Source organism: Prunus avium, chromosome 6 (genome assembly GCF_965620075.1).
Source record: "Prunus avium chromosome 6, drPruAviu1.hap1.1, whole genome shotgun sequence".
Taxonomy (NCBI): domain Eukaryota; kingdom Viridiplantae; phylum Streptophyta; class Magnoliopsida; order Rosales; family Rosaceae; genus Prunus; species Prunus avium.
The window spans coordinates 28119559-28138331 of record NC_142289.1 but is presented as its reverse complement, the minus strand read 5'-3'; the positions used below and the strand labels follow the sequence as shown (position 1 = coordinate 28138331).

The 18773-nt window shown below is 37.3% G+C and overlaps 1 pseudogene across 1 annotated transcript; it reads left to right on the top strand.

The window, feature by feature from the left end:
* The first annotated feature begins 12066 nt into the window (after positions 1-12066).
* LOC110769937 (uncharacterized) lies at positions 12067-17397 on the top strand (annotated as a pseudogene). Its single transcript, XR_015836236.1, has 13 exons — positions 12067-12288; positions 13003-13119; positions 13291-13428; positions 13673-13760; positions 14087-14380; positions 14633-14791; positions 14975-15115; positions 15244-15300; positions 15704-15842; positions 16136-16240; positions 16378-16568; positions 16824-16865; positions 16946-17397. The product of XR_015836236.1 is annotated as an uncharacterized LOC110769937 (transcript).
* The last annotated feature ends 1376 nt before the right edge of the window (positions 17398-18773 follow it).

Here is an 18773-nt window from a genome sequence, read left to right as displayed (position 1 = left end):
ATTTCAAAAGTGTAGAAGTGGTGGTGTCAGAGGACAAGGTTCACAAAGGTGAAATCAGACCAATGGATGATGAGAAGAATGTTGATTGGTTGGTGCCAATCGAAAATATACTTCTTACCAAGGTGGTCATGGAAGGGACTCCAAGGCGGGTGGAGCTTGACATAAGGGTTGAAGAAGATGAGCATCAATAACAAACTCACAAAGATGTTCTACTTGAGGTAAAGCCTTTATCACAAACAAGGTCCAAGCTTAAGGAAACCATCAAATCGTCCATAGGTTTTGGATGTTTAGACAAAGAAGATTCAACAATGCTTCGGAGTGCTTTGGGGAGCATGAAGCTGGAAAGTTGGATAGGTGCTTTGATGAAAAGGAATGAGTTAGTTCATAAATCCAAGAGCAATGTTGGTGGCTATGTGGGGATTTATAGAACAAGGGTTGGTATGCAGTTTGCACATCAAGGCATGTCAAGAATTCAAGATTCTAAGAAGATGAGGAGCAAAGAGTTCAGCATGGGGAGTCTCTTTTCTACACAAGAGGTCTGGATGGCCCAAGTTTAGCATTGGGTGGAGCACCTTCTCACTTAAGGTGCATTGAGGCCAGAGGTTTCTTGCCATGGTGGAGCTCTTGGGAATTACTAGAACGATTTCCAAAAGGTTGAAGATGTTCTAGGGGTCAACAATTGTTCATATATGATTAATGGTTCGCCAATGCGGAGATTGTTGAAGTTGGCTCACCATAGATGCGAGAGGAGGAAGAAGAAATGGTAGAAAAAGGAGTTTCAGACCAGTTCTCTTGGTTTTAGCACTCTAGTGGCAGGGAGAAGTTTTTTCACCCAGGCCCAGGCGCTCAAGCAGAAGTGCAGGCACTCGAGCGAACGTCGCATCCAACGCATATCTTTGACGTTTTATGATAGTTTTTCCTATTATTTTAGAGTTTTCTAGCCTAATTTAATAGGTTTTTAGTTTCTTTTTATTGGTTAACTTGTACCAAAAGTCCTATGAATTATAAATAGGATTTTTAGGGCTACGTTAAATCAAGAGAGGAAAATTCAAGAGAGAATTTTCAAAAGAGAGACACAAGAGAATTCAAAGGGGAATTCTAAGGTGTTTTTTCAAGTGCATCAAGGGTTTGAGCAAGAGTGAGAGAAAAGAGAGCTAGGGTTCTTGTGAGATCTAAGGGGTTCTTGATTGTAACCAAAGTTGTTCTTAGATACTAGTGAATTTCTCAGGTTGATCGCTAGGAGGACATAGGCACGAGGCTGAACCATAGTCTAAACTATCGATAATATCGATGAAATATCAAAGATATTATGGTTTTTTTGAGTCACGTATATTTCGGAATGTATCCATACACATCGTGTAAATATCGATAATATTGACGATAATATTGGAAAATATTGATGTCCATAATTTCGCTCACACTTCACTAATATTTTGTCAAAATATCACTATAATATCGTTATAATATCGAAAATATCGATGTAATGGAAAAAATCACACACACAAAGTGGATTCAAACCCTTGCCATTTCACTCCTCCAATGCCTTAACCACTATGTTGCTAATGTTTTTTTTATTTTATATATTTATAATATGCTAAAATATGTATATTTATATTGTTTTGTTTTGAACAAGGTCTAAAATATCGATGGTATTAGAAATATTGGAAGTCCAAAAACACGAAAATGTCGATGGAAATATCGGGATATTATCGGTATCAGTAAAAATTGAATAAAAAACACGGAAATTGTAAGAAAAACTTGGAAATTTTTATTGAAACTTTGCAGGATGTTTATTTAGTCAATTATCTACTAGTTTATCACAAAAAATTGGAAGGAAATGCATTGCATAATGGATTTAACTAATTTAAGTTGATTATATAGTGAGCTGGCAAACACTGTAAGTGTAGAAAATATGTAGTAATTAATGAAAGAAGATTAAACACACCATAATCATTTATATATAATGAATTACTACAATATTTTACATTTTATACATTGCATGGTAAGATACATGAGTGACTTAGTAACACATAGAGTTCCTATGAGGTTCAAAATTTTCACTATCTTCATCATCTTCAAGCTCAAGAAAGTGTCCTTGCTATATATTGTCGACTCCCTTGTACATCCACCTAAAAAATCTCCACCTTCCCATTTCTCTGCAAACTGGGGCTTAAAACCTAGCAAACATTTGCACACCAATGGCCAAATCTTACAGTTAACAACATCATGGCTTTGTCTCTTCAGTGACATTTGAAAATTTGATAACAAATCGGCTATAGAATGAGGCATTTGAGCTGAGGTGGAAAACTCACATGGCTCTCCACTTTTCCAATAAGGAATTAATTTTCTTGAAATAACAGACGGATTGTCTCCTTCGTGATCTAGCTTGAAGGTGAATTTCCCAATTCTCGGGTCATTTTGGTCTCTCCATGAAGTCAATTCTAAGCTTTTATCCATCACCATCCCAAGAATGAATGTATCAGTTGGATGTTAAAACCTCTGCCACAAAATATTTTGCACTGAAAATTTATCATCTTGTTGGGTTCCTTTTTATACATGATTTATCATATCTTTCACCCAATATTTTGAGTTAGTTCTTGACATTTTATTTTATTTTTCCCTTATTTTGTTTTTATAGATTTTACCTAGGTTGGAATAAATGTGAGCTAAAAGTGTGTTATTGAATATAAATTTAGTTTTTGCTCATTTTCATAAGTCAACTTCTTGGCCTTGGATGATCATGTTCTGGTGCTTAAAAACAGGGAAGATCTTCATGAAATGTGTTCCAATGAATTTTGACTACAACATATTCGAATTTGAGCTCTATTGAACAAGTATGACCTTCCTCCTATTCTCATATTATATTTATTATTTGTTCTTTACAAACCCAAAAATCTTCTCAAATTTGGTTTTAAATTCATGTTGCCCATTCGGAGGTCTTGACATCGATTTAGTAGATGCGCAAAATACCCATCTCCTTTCCACATATATAATATCTATAAGAAATATGCCATATACAATCGTCATGCCTCGCTTCGAAGAAATAAAATTAAATCCCACCTTTTAGCTTCCGTCAAGATCTCTTAGAATTACTTTGCATCTATCTGCAATTCTAACCAAGATAAATCAGAACCAATCAAGAAAAGAGGTTGCTCTGGCTGCCGCTATTGCTGTTGGAACTATTGTCTTAAGGGCCCAAATGCGTATGGGCTCTCATTCTCTCGATCAAGACCCATCAAAACAGTTCCAACGGCTATAATACAGAACTGTCACAAAAACTTTGGGTTGGGCCAAATTTATTGGCCATTTGAGGTTTGACTGCTTGAGAGACTTTAGGTTTGACGGATTTGAACTGGTATATTGGAGTTGGCAGAATTGCTCCATTTCTTTGGTGGAATAGGCATTGGCGGACTTCACCCTTGGTGTATTTGGTATAGGTCGTTAGCATTTCCTCCTTGGTGGATTCAGTGAATTTGATCACCTCCAAAAACCTTCCCATGAGCCACAAACCAAGAAAACATTTTCACTTTGAGAGGGGCTTTGGACTTCCAAATCAGTTTGTGTGGCTGGAAGACGTTGTTTGTTTATTTGTTAAGCAAAAACTAGCTGTAAGATTTGATGAAGAAAGTTCATGTCTCCTCAAGACACCATTTTCTCGTGTTAGCCCTTAAGGGATGAAGTTAAACTTGTTATATTCTTGATAGAAAAGATGATAACTCCCTTAACTCAACATCTTGCAAATTCCTCTGAAAACCAAAGTCTCAATTCAAAGGTGCATTCAAAAGACTAGAGATAGTCTTATTATGACATGTTGTTTGGTAGGACATGTGATGATAATTCCCCTAACTCCACATCTCACAAGTGGACATGCTGCTCGGTAGGACATGTGATGACGATGTCATTGTTCTTTCGAATGGTTTGAAGGGACATGAGCTAAAAGGCTTGTGTGGGCGTAATGTCTTGCCTTATTGGTCGTGGTTTAGGGGTACCTACCGTTCCATAGGACATGATTCTGTCGTATCAGATGCTATGACAAATGTAAGAGCTTTGAAGGCATAGTGGCGAATGATTGCCTTGACTGATTAATTAACTTATTGTCGAATGGTAACATTCTTAAGTTATAATGAAGGTGCTTAGATAAAGCCATTGTGAAAGTCACTTAGACTTATATGCACTTGTAGGCAGGCATTTAATGGATCATGGGCCACGTGGCTTGAGGCGGCTATGCACCTATTGGCGTAATGATTGCGTCCTTTTATGAACCATGGTATGTTAGGTGAGCCAAAGTATAAGAAGGGAGATGGCTCGAATTTGAGAAATCACTTACCTTTTGAGAGCGAAACTGAGAGGTTCTTTAGGTGATTTCCAGTGAAGAACCTGCAGCTAGTCGATTTCCGGTGGGCTGAGTATCATTGCGTAGGATAGGAAGCTTACATATCCTCCTTTAAACCTTAATTTGATCTTGGCATTCCGGTTAGTTTCCCTTTCTTTTTGTTTATAGATGCCATAAAACAATTTTAAGCATGATGGACGCCCTCCGACTTTCGGTGGGGAGGCATCAAGTGAGTACCATGGTACTGAATCTAGGGGGTATGATTCGAAAAATAATGAGATAGAGTTTTTTGATTTTGTAACCCTACTAATTTGCGATTCTCTATTTTTTTTGGGGAAACCGTAAAAGGTCTTAAAGGTAATCAAGTTGGGCCTATTGTTCGGTGAGTAATCAAACTGTAAGGATCTTGAAGCTCCTTCATCTCTAGTTGGATGGACTTACCGTTCAGTATAGCATTAAGCTTTAATGTCGGTGCTTACCAAACTTCATCCCTGCATTTTTTAGTTGCGCAATAATGTCACGACCCGATTCGAAAATAAGGAATATTCCCGAATAATGGTTTGAGTCATACCATAGTCATAAGAATAAAATCCTATAACCATGATATGATGAGAAATTGAGCCACAAATAATACAAATTTAATCAACACAAAATCAGAGTCGCAGTAGCTTGTAGTTAAATACACACTAAGATTTTTATCAAACGGTTCACTACTTACAATTATTAATTACACAAATCAACAACAAAAGCCCAGCAGCTTAGTTGAAACCCGCTTCCTCAAACTTTTTCTTTAATCCTGCACAATCTATTATGGTATGAGCATTCTAATGCTCAGTAGAGTACCGTTAAACCCCTTAAAGTCAATTATCACAGTTAATCAAAGTGTCATGCATCAAACAACACAAGATACAGAAATTATGCAACCATACAAGATAAATAAATTTGCATACGCGGTGATGTCATGAACTCACTCCCTTCTAATCCCACTAATTCATACCTTAGGGTAACTTGACCAAAAAAAAAAAACCTTAGGGTAACAAGCCTGCATGTCCCATACTATGCGTTTTACTACTGTGGCTCCGAATATCCTAAAATATAAACTAGTGCCCATCCATCCCTTAACCTCTTTTTTTATTTTTAAAAAATACAAATTTCTCATCTTTCACTTTTCATTAAAGGCCCTGCTCCCATCACCTTAATATATTCAAGCCCTGCTCTCATCACCTCAATATATTCCACATTGTTTGTATTCATATATATCTAAGGCCTTCTCTCACCCCTTGGATATACCTCAAACGACACACACACACATCACCAAACACCATTGTATTTATGATGCATATGTAATGCAATGCAAACATCATTTATTTATGCAGAATAATAATACAAATAATATCAATAATATATCAGGCTTAATCACATGAATAATAATATTCACATAACATCAAATAATATCCACAGAAAAACATCAATAATAATATTACATATCATCACATAATATTCATCGAGCAAAGTAACAATAATATTAATATTTATAATACTAGATATAAGCACCAAGATTAAAAGTGACATAGCCCAATCATCGGGAAACCAGGAAACCCTACCTCAAGTCCAGCTAGCTAAAGTACCAAATTTACCCTTCGAAAGTTCTCGGAGTTGTCGAATCTACACTTTTGATCCAATTCCTGAACAAATTCAAATTCAAATTATTATTGAGCAGTCTTCACTCTATTTCACCCAAGACCAACCTCAACCTTATGCATTTCAAAGATTTTGCTTAAAAATGACGAAAATGCCCATTCGGTGGTTGCCGGGTTCTCTCCCGTTCATATATTTGAAAAAAAAAAAACATAAATGAAGTTATAAAATCTAATTTTATAAAAACATTTTCCTCTCTTAACATAGAGAGTACACCCCACCCTCCAAACTAAACCCCTCAAAACATCCCGAAACCTATACCATCGAACTCGGATCGAGAAATCGAGTCAGATGGACTAAAAATATGGCGTTGGAGGCTACCGGAATAGCCGCCACGCGCCGCCACTTGCCGGAGCCGCGAGTGAACCATCTCCAAAGTTGGGCTCGTGGCTGGCTTTTCTGCAGAAAACAGATTTTTTTTTCCAAAGTTTGCACGTGTTTGACGTATCAAAACTCAACCAAATTCGACGAAACCAATTGTGTTTTGTTCCTTGCCAAGTCTAGGTTAAAACCCACAAATGGCTTCCTCAAACACTCAAAGTATTGTGAGAAAAAGAGAGCTAAAGTGAGGCTCACGGGCCTAAGGCTTCTAAATCACTTCTAAACTTCATACATATCATTAAAACTCATAAAAAACTCAAAATGGAACCAAAATCAACAACACCCACACTTGAAAAATTGCTCTATCCACCCAACCCGAAAATAGAAGTTCAACCTCTTCCAATTCAATTTTCCTAACACTCAAGTGACTCAAATTACTCTTTAAGGGACTAAAATCACACAACCACAAAGTTAAAACCAAAAAATTCGAATTTGACTCACCTTAGAGATTTTTTTCTTCTCTTCCTCCTATTCTCCCTTCTCTTCCTCACCCAAAATTTCATTTCCTTCATCCCAATCTTATCTTAGTTTAGGCAATTAATATCCTTAGCCTAGACTAGGTGACTCACTTCCAATAGATGAACAACTCATCCCAATTTGAGATCAAAATCAGATTTTTGAAGAGAATGTATAAGGGGAGAGGGGAAGAATGAAGGAAAGAATGAAAGATTGGCTTACACGTTGCCCTTTTTTTTTTAAAAAAAAAACTCATAATTAAGGTTAAATAAATATATTTTATTATTATCTTTTTTTCCCTAGATGTTACAAATAACAAGAGTTGACCGATCATAACAGAAGAAAACGATAGATGGCTAACTAGACGAAGGAGAAGGCTAATGCAAAAAGAGATAACAGAGAAAATGACAGAATGCTAAAAGAGAAATGATCGCATGGCTAACACCGAACCAGCAAGGGGCTAATCCGTAGGGCATGCCCAATCGGCAGGAGGGTCGAGACGTTGAAGATCACCAAACTTTGGTAGATAGACTCGTGAATCGGCAGAGAAGAAAGGCCGAAACTCTAGCATTGGCTCATAGCGATCTGCTGGGAAGAACCCCACGATTAAGGGGAGCCTAAGTCTGGATCCTGCACTGAAGCGACTGAAGCCTCCCATCGAACTTAGGGGCATGTTCCTTGATGATGAGGGGAACATATGTGTATCAAAAGATACGTGTGGTTTTGATAGGTCAAGATTATCAATCCATCGTACTTGGTTTATTACAGTGACATGTTGAAAGTGAAGGACCTCAAGTATAAGATTGAAAAAGATTTTGGGTTCCCTTTAACCTGCAGAAGTTGTTTCTAGTGGTCGAAGAAGATGAGCGGATAGTTCTTGAAACTTTGGAGAAATGAGTTTTTGTTCAAGTTTTACCTTCTCCGGAGCTGACTGCAAAGCCAAACGAGGAGATTGTATGTCATCTTGGTTCCAAGTAATGAATTCTGTATATTTTATTTATTTAACCGTCATCTCTTTTGATAGACATCTATTGTCTTGTATTCTAGATGACATTGAAAATTCCATTTTCTTTCTTTAGTGGTGGTGGTATTAATCATTTGGAGGCAGCCACGGTGCTAGAGGAGGAGATTGGTATTCATCTTGATTCTAGGTAATTAATTTTGGAATGTTATCGAATCGTCTCATATATGTGCTTTCTTGATAATCTCCGATCACATTGACAATTCAATTTTCTTTCTTTAGTGTTGATGGTGGTCTTGACAATCTAAAGGCAGATGTAGTGACATGCGACCAAATTGCGTGTTATCTTGATTTTGGGTACGTCTTTTTCAATTCTTGATTTTCAGTGATGATACGAATAATGAAAAAGACCCAAATGCTTTATATCTAATCGTCATTATATCTAACCCAAGATGTTGCAACAATCAATTAGACAGATAGAGAAGCAGTAGCCAACCAGACAAATACATCAACATCCGCATCAATAGACAACCAGAGAGATGATGCATCAGAAACAGTAGTAGGCAATGTAACAGAAGAAAAAGAGATAAAGGTGAGGGTCCAAATCGAAAAGGGAAATCAATACAATGTGAATCTTTATTCTAAAGACAATGCCTCTATTTTGAGACCACGGTTGGCTCTACGATTAGTTGAATTGAACATTCTTTTGCCACAAAGATATCATTTTGCCTTTGGCAACAATATGATCAACGAAGAGTGATCAATCAATGAACATGACCTAGAGAGAACAAAAAAAAAAAAAAGATCTCATTGATGAGGACAAGTATTTTCAGCGATGACAAGAATAACGAAAAAAGACCCAAATTCTTTATATAGCTGGCCCCTTAACAGTACGATGAAACTGGAAGAAGAAACATACATACATAAATACATAGAGAGAAAAAGGTGACGATGACCAATCTTGGAGGTGCCCGAAAGTGAGTCCAAAAGCCTCAAGTAGAGGTGTATAAAGTGGAGTGGAATTTCAATTCCGAAAAGCTACAAACTATTTGGGAGCAACAATGCATAAGTTTTCCTGCAACAACCAAAATCATACTAGCATTTCACACCGATTTTTAGGAAGAAAAAAAATTGCAAAGAGAAAGCTAGTCACACAAAGACATTAATTACCAGATTGAGTTGGTGCATGAGGGATTAGTAGTAGGCTCTAAATCTACATCACGATGTTGAATGATGTTTTTGTGCTCTTACATTTTGTCCATGTCTTGATGCGGGGTGTCAAGTTGGGTTCGGAAAAGAGTTTCGACTATTGGTTGCCTCGTAGAGGCATTTGAAAGTGGTGTCTTGGGTTGGGGAGTAGGACTTGGTCCGCTGGGCTTACTGAGAAGTGGGCTCTCATGCACGTTAAACTTTTTCACCGTCGTTGTTTATCTGTAAAGACGACGGTTTTTAAAGAAAATCGTCGTTGTTTAGAGGTAAAGATCGTTAATTATAGGAGGAAAGACGACGGTTTTTAATAAAACTGTCGTGGATTGTAGGTTAAGATGACGGTTTTTTATAAAAACCGTTGTAGATTGTAGGTTAAGATGACGGTTGCTTTATAAAAACCGTCGTTAATTATCTATAAAGACAACGGTTGGTTTATAAAAACCATCGTTAATTATCTGTAATCCAATCTTCGGCCCCGCTGCACAACCGCACTGCCTTTACCACTAGACCAACACTGTGGCTCCCCAGCCCAGCTACATATAACTGAGAATTCACAGTTATGCAATGGGTGCAACTGTTCAATCTCAGCATAAAAATAGGATATACAATTGCCACGTCATAATTTGACGCCTCTCTTGACAGAATTAGTAACGGAGGGTTTATTTTGAAAGGTTCCATAAAATTTGTGTACTAGTCAAACAGGTCAATAAATATTGGGTATGAGTTTGTAATTACCCCCACAATTTAGGGGGTTTACTGTAGTTAATCCTTTATTTTAACATAATGTAGGGGTCTTTTTCTTCCAGCAGCCAGACGAATGGGCTTGGGCTGCTGTAAAGGATGAGTGGAGGAGATTGCCCTTATTTCTGAGTTCAAACACCGGGCTCCAAAAGAGTTTTGAAAGGAGTAGTGAGAACCTTAGAAAACACTTTGGATTCTTTCACCAATCAACCAAATAAACATGACAGATTAGCAAGGGAGTGGCTTGACTTGAGGAGCTTGTGGCATGGGAGCTGAGCCTTCACAAGTTTAGCAATTTGAGAGAGAGAGACAAGAGCGTGGAATTCTTATAGAGAGAAAAAATTCAAAATGGGGAAGGAGGAAAATGAGGAGAATTGCTATCTCAGAAAAGGGGGGAAATGGTGGAAGTAGGAAACAGGGTGTCTAGAGTAAATTTCCAGTTGCTTGACAAAGCTTGGTCAGGTCTGGATGGTGGTTTTCTGGGTAGAGGAAGCTCCTTTTTATAGGCATTTAGAACCTTAATTCCATCGATCCTCCATTCCCACTTTTTCTTTACCCTTTTCCATTCACTCCCTTTTGGTGAAATTTCTTCAACCATAGTGTATGGGTCACAGGCTCTTTGGGGTTCCAAGGTTTTTTGAGCGGCTGGACCTCCCCATGGGGGTGAGGCGCCACCTGCTTTCCTTCTTGGTTTTCAAAATGGAGCTTACAGAGGAAAAGAGAATGGGTAGACTCATTTGTCCAAGGGGTACTCTTCTCACGTATATGGATTTTCTTTGGTCCCTGCTATGGTTCCTCATTGACCATCTTGGAGTTCCTACGAGGGTGGAACACGATGCTAGATTTTTACAAAGCGCTGGGATGGGCTTTGTGTACAGTATTGGGTTATTGGCATGCTACTTCCAGCATCCAATGGGTTTTCGTCAAGCTGCTGGAAATAGCCTATTTGTTTTATTTTGGGTATTTTACTGATGCGGGTTTGTTTAAGTGTTGCAGCAGACTAGATATTCTCCTAAGGAATTGGATTAATTTTCTCCCTCTCTCATGCCAACCCGTGTGTTTGGGCTCGAGGAATGGGCTTGAGTTTTAATGCTCCCAAGTGGCTTAAAACTTTCGTTCTTCGAACCCTCAATGGGCCCTGTGATTGCGTGTTCGCATCCATACCACAACCTTCTCAACAAGCCGCTGGTGATTATGTGGCTTGGGTCCACTAAAGCTTGTAGCACAGCATGGTATTAGATTAACTGTCCTTTACATGGCGTTACGTGTTTATTTATCATGCTTGTGCTTGGGTTCCATTATGCCACAATAAACTACGATCGAGTCATGTAGTATTGGATAAGTTAGTAGGCGTGAATTTATAGAGCTGGTGCGTTTTGGTCCCTTTTGCGTGGCGGGCATGCATGTTTGCTTGGTGTGACACGTGGCTCATGGCTAGCACAAATGCGTATTGCATGTTCCCTTATGTCCCAATTCGGCTCCTCTTGCAATCCAATCTTTGTCTTGGGCTAGAAATAAACTTGGACCCAACCCCCTGGATTTTTAGGTCTCAACACATAAAAATTAAAAAGTAAATTTTGAGTTAAAAGTCACCGCCACACAACATCCATGTTTTACCACCACCAAACATGTCTTTGGCACGCTGCCCTCCGCACAACACCCATGTTTTACCACCACCAAACATCTCTTTGGCCCCGCCGCACAACCGCACTGCCCTCACCACTAGACCAACACTGTGGCTCCCCAGCCCAGCCTTATATCACTGAGAATTCACAGTTATGCAATGGTTGCAACTATTCAATCTCAATTATTTTGAGATTTGTATAGTGTAAAAGATCCGCTCATTGATGAGAGTTTAGATGGTTGAGATTGAACAAGACCATCAGCTGTAGCTTCATAGATCATAGCACATCTATAAACATAACAAATTGCTTACAACATAAAGTCGGCCTCCTTTGGGTTTTCATGAAATCATTTTACAAATTCCATAGGGTAGGAAACAATTCACATACTGGATGGATGCGGTGGCAGTGATGTGCGGCTGGATTGGGAAGCGACAGTGGTGGTCTAGTTGCAGTGCGGAAATAGGGTGGCTGGCTCCATGGAGGGAATATTGGTAATGGATGGGTTTTGTGACTGTGACTTTAGGTTAACTCGAAATTACTTTTTTAATTTCTATGTTAAAATAATTCAAGTAATACTATGTGTCAATTATAATTAAAATTTGATGAAATACCACCTCATTTGGGACTTAAATTTGGGACTCAAATTTTGGTGTCCTAGCATTATTGAATATGTTAAGAATAAAAAGGTAAAATGAAAAGTGAAAAAATTTAAAGAAAAAAAGATGAGCGCTGATTATCATCAGAGAACAACCACGACTCACCCGCGTCTCCTTCCCACTCCGCCCAAATTTCCTCTCCAAAGCCAGACAGAATTTAAATAATAAAAAAACAAAGCAAAAAGAAAAGAATTACACTTCGCAGGACGATACAATTACACTTTTCAGGTTCTCATTTTCTTTTTCTCTCCTTTTCGCCCGTTCTCTGTTGATTTTGAGTTGAACTGGATACATTTCATGCTGATTTATGATTGTATCATTTGGGTTTTCTCTTCTGAGCTTCATTTGGGATTATTGCATTTTCACTGCAGCAACGTGATTATACTTCCAGTTGCTGAAAATGGAAAGGGTTTTATTTCTGTTGGGTGTTTGATTGAAATATTATAACTTTTTTTCTAATTTGGAAGATGCTGAAGTATATAGAATTGAGTTGATTGATTTGGTTTGTAATTGCTTTTAGGGGCTGGGCTGGAATTTTTTTTTGTTACTCAAATTAGCTTAGTTATTGCTTGGAACATTTGGGCTTGGGGCCAGCTATGTAGTTCAGCTTTGAATTTTTTCATCTGGTTACTTATGCTTTACAAAGAGCGGTTGGTGAGCATTTGGAACCTATATGCTCTCTGTTCTAAACTCAGCAGTATGTTGCATTAGGTTAGAACTCTATATATGGTAATTTTCTCTGGTGCCTATGTTTACTTTTATAAACTTTTTTTTTTTATCTGTATGATTCAAACTTTTGCTTGATGTGGGTATTTCTGTATGATTCTAAGTTTTGCGATTTTTATGTTTGATTCGAACTTTTATCTGAATCTTGCTGCAATTGGATTTGATTGTGTTCTGCATCTTTCTTGAAATTAATTAAGCTTTGATTTCAATTTTTAGGGCAAAATTCAATCCTATTTATCTCAGAAAATTCAAATGAAGAAACCTCGAAGCAGAATTGCCACATCAAGCAAAATAAAGTTCGAAGAACCTGAATCTTCATCTTCTTCCGAAGTTGTAAGTAATCAAAATAAAATTCCTTTATTATGATTGTAGTTATTATTGTTGCTTTACTTTCAAGCAATATGGACCGCCAACAAAAAAAAGTTGAACCCTTTATTTAAATGAGAATTGAACATTTTATTTTGCCAATTTGTTTTCCGTTATTTCCTTTCTTCAAATTCTTAGTGCAGAGAGACAGACTGAGACAGAGAAGATGAAGCCGGCCATGGTGACTGTTCTGCTAGTATTGTTATCGCTACTCATCCATTCAAATGCCGAAGAAGAAGCTTTTGATGTTCGCCAACACCTTTCTACTGTGTCCAGGTTTCTCTTTCACAAAATCAAAATTTCCCATTAATTTGATTAGGAATTTATTACATTTTTAAATTATTTTCAATCGTGTTCTACGATCAATTGATATGTCGTAACTAGATTGTTGGTTCATACTGCTTAGCCGTCTGCTTGGTTATGAGTAAATTGCCAAAAGAGTTTTAAATTGAAGAATTAATATTGTCAAGCAATAGAGGGTAGAATTATCGCGGAAAGATAAATAACTATCTTGTTGCAGATACAGTGTTGTTAAAAACATTACAGACAGTTCATTTGTACCATCGAAGATTCCAGATGGATGTACTCCTATCCACTTAAATCTTGTGGTAAATTTCGTTTTTCATCTTGTGTGTTTAGTGCTTACACAAGCATTACACAAAGAGGCATTAATAGATTCTACTATCAGGAATAACTTAGATTTGAAGAGTCAAAGTGCAAATAAGTTTGTTCTGTATGAAATGTGAGTTTGCGTCTGATTATGTATAGTATGCATGAATGTATTCTGGTTGTATGTTTAGTTATAAGATGCGATTTTTTTAGCATGACTTCTGCCCATTTGTTTAGCTTGCTGGCTTTCCACAAGTTAAATTCTTTTAATTCCTGAACTAGAGAATGGCACATTTAAGGCTCCTTATACAACTTATATTATCAGGCAAGGCATGGAACTCGTTCTCCTACCAAGAAACGGATTAAAGAGTTGGACAACTTGGCAGCTCATCTGGAGGTGTTACTGAGAGAAGCCGAAGAACAGAACCTATCTTTGGAAAAACTTCCTGGTTGGTTAAAGGGTTGGAAATCTCCTTGGAAAGGAAAATTGAAAGGTGGAGAATTAATTATCCAAGGAGAGGATGAACTCTATGATCTTGGGATCAGGACTCGAGCAAGATTTCCAAATTTGTTTAATGATGATTACCATCCAGATGTTTATGCAATAAAGGCAACACAGGTAAGCTTTGTTCTAGGGTTTTCTTTCTTCCCTTTTTGTTATATAAAGGCACTAAAGTATGTTTTCCCTATACAGGATAAAATAATTGCCACGATCAGCCTTGTTTTATAGATTGTTGGTAACTTTGAATATGGAATAATAGTCATCTATTAGGCTTGGCAATTTTCTATTCCAATGTTTGGAGTAATTCTCATTTTCAGGTTGAGACTTTAAGCTGATCGAAGTTAATTATATCTATCTGGCTGTGGATAGGTCCCGCGGGCATCAGCCAGTGCTGTGGCATTTGGCATGGGATTGTTTAGTGGGAAAGGAAGTCTTGGACCAGGGCATCATCGAGCTTTTGCTGTAACCAGCGAAAGCCGTGCAAGTGATACAATGTTAAGGTTTCATGATTGTTGCCAAAACTACAAGGTATTCTGCAGTCCTGATATTTTCCTTGATTTTTGAACACATGCACACACACAAACTGATTATGCACCTTCTTAGTTGGTGGAATTGGGTGGAGCCAGACTGGGTTGTCACAACCCCCATTTCTATCGGTTTATCTGCCATTCTGTGCTTTAGTTGTTGGTTGATGAAGAATTATGCATGCAGGCATTTAAGAAAAGTCAGGAGCCTGCTGTTGATAAGCTTAAGGAACCTGTTTATGATGAAATTACTTCTGCAGTAAGAAGGCGCTACAGACTGAATTTTACAAGGCAGGATACAACTTCTTTGTGGTTTCTGTGCAAACAGGTGATTGCTTTGTTTCTGTTTTCATACACAAACTCATTTTATTGCTCTCGTGGATTGAGCTTGTGAATTAATTATCCCTGAAGTGCAATTGATTTTTATGGTCATCTGTTGTTTGTTCTATTTGGCAGGAAGCGTCCTTGTTGAATATAGTTGATCAAGCTTGTGCGCTTTTCAGACCTTCTGAGGTATGCAGAATTTTATATTGTTGATTAACGAAATTTCTTATATTTTTCCATGATAATCAGGATATTCTGTTTAACATTTTTGGTTTGAATCTGAATATGATATATGAACGTGTACGCCATGACTCCAAAACTGTGTAGACGACTAAAATGGCTGAAACTAGTTACATGATGAATACTAGCCTCTTTAGCTTGTAGGTAAATCTATTAATGGAGAGGACACAGCAAGTGAATTGGTGCTGAAACTGAATTACAAAAATAAATAAATAAATAAATAAATTATATCTTTGAAGAATGCAATAGTTGTACCCTTAGATTGTGGTTTAGTAATATCAGTAAACACAGATTTACGTGATCTCAATGTTTTTTGTTTGTTTATTTACACGAAAAAGTCTCCTGTGTTTAGGTTTCCTTGCTGGAGTGGACAGATGATTTGGAGGTCTTTATATTAAAGGGGTATGGTAAATCAATAAACTATAGAATGGGAGTGCCCTTACTTGAAGATGTTGTGCAGTCCATGGAGTAGGCTATTAAGGCTGAAGAAGGTAACCCAATAGTAGGCTGTCATAACTGGATAATACTGTGTCCTGACGACTATTAGACCTCATAGATATGTCAGTGTCTATTTGGACTTCAGTTAAATGTGGAATTCTTTGCATTATGTAGTTTTACAATGTCTTTGTTTTCTCTCTGTGTTTCTTTTCATTTGAACTTATAAAAGGGGGGGAAAACTGTTGTGCAGTTGTACTTTCAACCCACAAAATCTTATTTTGTGTAAGCTATGACTTCTGGTATCCCAATTCTCACTCTCTCTCTCCCCCTCCCCTTTTCTTTGTAGAAAAACATGCTCCTGGCAGTTACGAAAAGGCAAGGCTAAGGTTCGCACATGCAGAAACTGTGGTTCCATTTTCATGCCTGCTTGGACTTTTTCTTGACGGATCTGGTGATTGATTTCTTCAGTAAATTCTTAATTTTGCTTGGATGATATGGGTTTTGCAAGGGTGGGAATCTGAATGCTCATGTATATGGCTTCTTCTATATTCTGTTCTCATAGTAGGTGTTATGTTCTCTATATTTCAGAATTTCAAAAAGTACAGAGGGAACGGTCCTTGCAACTCCCTCCAAAGCCTCCCCAGAAGAGAAATTGGAGGGGCAATACTGCGGCAACTTTTGGTGGGAATAACATGCTGGTTCTGTACAGTTGTCCAGCCAACACATCAAACAAGCACTTTGTGCAAGTGCTGCACAATGAACATCCCATTCCAATGCCAGTAAGGCCCCATTTTTACTTAATTTTAACTCATATGATTCTCAAAACATTTTCGGATTCCAGACTTTGATTTCACTTTTGAACTTAGAAGATTCCCGAGGAACTCAATTTGTATTGGATTACAGATTTCTTTTCATACATTTTTTTAATGGCGAATAATGGCCAGCTGTTTCAGTTATAACTTATAACGGGTTGCTCTCTGTTTTTTCCTCGTGTTGAATTCTCAGATAATATTGTTTTGTGTTTTGGTGTTTAGGGTTGTGATGGTACTGATTTCTGTCCACTTGATGTTTTTAAGGTATTGTTCCTACCCTACTCTCAGATTTAATAGATATGATCTTTCAGCTCATTATCATTTTACCATTTGTGTTTTTCCAGGAAAGAATAGTTGCTCCTCATTTGAAGCATGACTATAATTCTGTGTGCAATGTAAAACTGGAACAACAAGAGCAGAAGCCTGTAGCCAGTAAGTTATCTCAACTTTTCCGTTGGATGTTCTCACTGGGGAATGGTGATAAAAGGTCCCTCGATGAATTGTAGCTTACTTTTTTCAAGTGAGGAAGGCATAATCGTTGCACTTCCTTTAGTAGCTTGCATTATTCACAGCAGCTCTTTCTTCGAGCAAACCTCTGTTTTGCATTATTCCCTTCATCTTGTCACAGTTTGAAGTATCCGAGGCAGGTGGTAGAGTAGTGAATTTTGTTAACAATGTCATGTTGTAGTTTCGCTCTTTACAAAACAGCTCTTTAAAGATGTAACAACGGATATTCGTGCTAATTTGTTGGATTGGAGAGTCCTAAACGAATATAAACGACATGTCGTTTGCATAATCCTTGTAATCCCATTTTGCATTTCAAGCTAAAAGTTCAAATAGTATACCACCAAGAAGGGGAAATGAAATGAAAACTGGGTTGGTTATATTCAAGCCACGTTTATATATGGTCAACACGGTTCTACATTCTGAGACGGCTAATTTATTGTAAGTTCCACAAAAGCTCATAGCAAAGTCCTCTTAAGTTATGGCCATGAATGGGCATGGTGAGTTGAATTTTGAAGCCCCCAACCCTTCCCAAAATATGGTTACTTTCGCAGTGATTCTTTTTTATTTTATTTTTTATTTTAGCAATAATGGAGAAATCTAACATCAACATTAAGACAATCGGGTGCGCCTCTACTAAAGATGACCCAGAATGTAATAAACAAATGCATTAATTAGCAAATAGAATCTAATTATTTTGCTTGACTCGGTATTTTTGCTCTTGTTTAGCATTGCTTTTTTATACAAATGATATTAGGAGAAGGAGGAATTCGATCACATTGCTTTTTTTATTTATTTCTTGGAAGTATTATTAGTAGTTCAAGATCAGTAATTAACGTACATATGTGGTACACAAAAGCTTAAACTGACAAAGTACACAAAAGTACGCGTCTGGCTGTCAAGGAAAGGAAAGGTCAACATATTGAATAAGAACACGAACCTGTAAAACATATTACTTACCACTTCGATGACGAAAGAAAAATAATTTTGTTTTTTGGTAATTAAAAATGAAGCCTAGAGGGTCAAAAGAGAAGTTCAGTTGGAGTGCTAATGTAGGTTACACGAAAGCTATTATCATACTTAGACATTCAAAATAAAATCAATTTAACGGTCATTTTAGAATTCAAATTACAACCACACCTAAATGATGAATGTCCATAATTCATCTTCTCAGAAAATGCAAAGAAAACGACTATTCTCAAATTGGAAATTTTAATGAAGGGGACTTAAGAAGAATTTATTATTATTTTTTTTTTTAATACAAGCGATAGTTTACTATAAGGGAAAGGAGGGTTTCACACACACACTACTAAGGTACCATGGAGATTCAAACAAGATATCATTAATCTACAAGTCAAAACCTTTTTTCATTAAGCTAGACCCATTGGCGGGGACTTAAGAAGATTACAAAATAAAATATATAATAAAGGGTATTATATAAAAGTAATTTCCTCACAATTATATATATCCATAAATTCTCTCCTCAATTTTGATGTAGAACAGATGGCAGATTTTATCGTGGCAGGTTTTATCGGGGTTGAGCAAGGAAAAGGACGTGGTGGGAATTTGCAGAATTGTCGTCCGAGCTCCGATTAGGGCGCAAAATACCTTTTCGGAAAGGGAACGATGCCACGAGTCAAACTCACAGCTTTGCTGTGATGTATGATG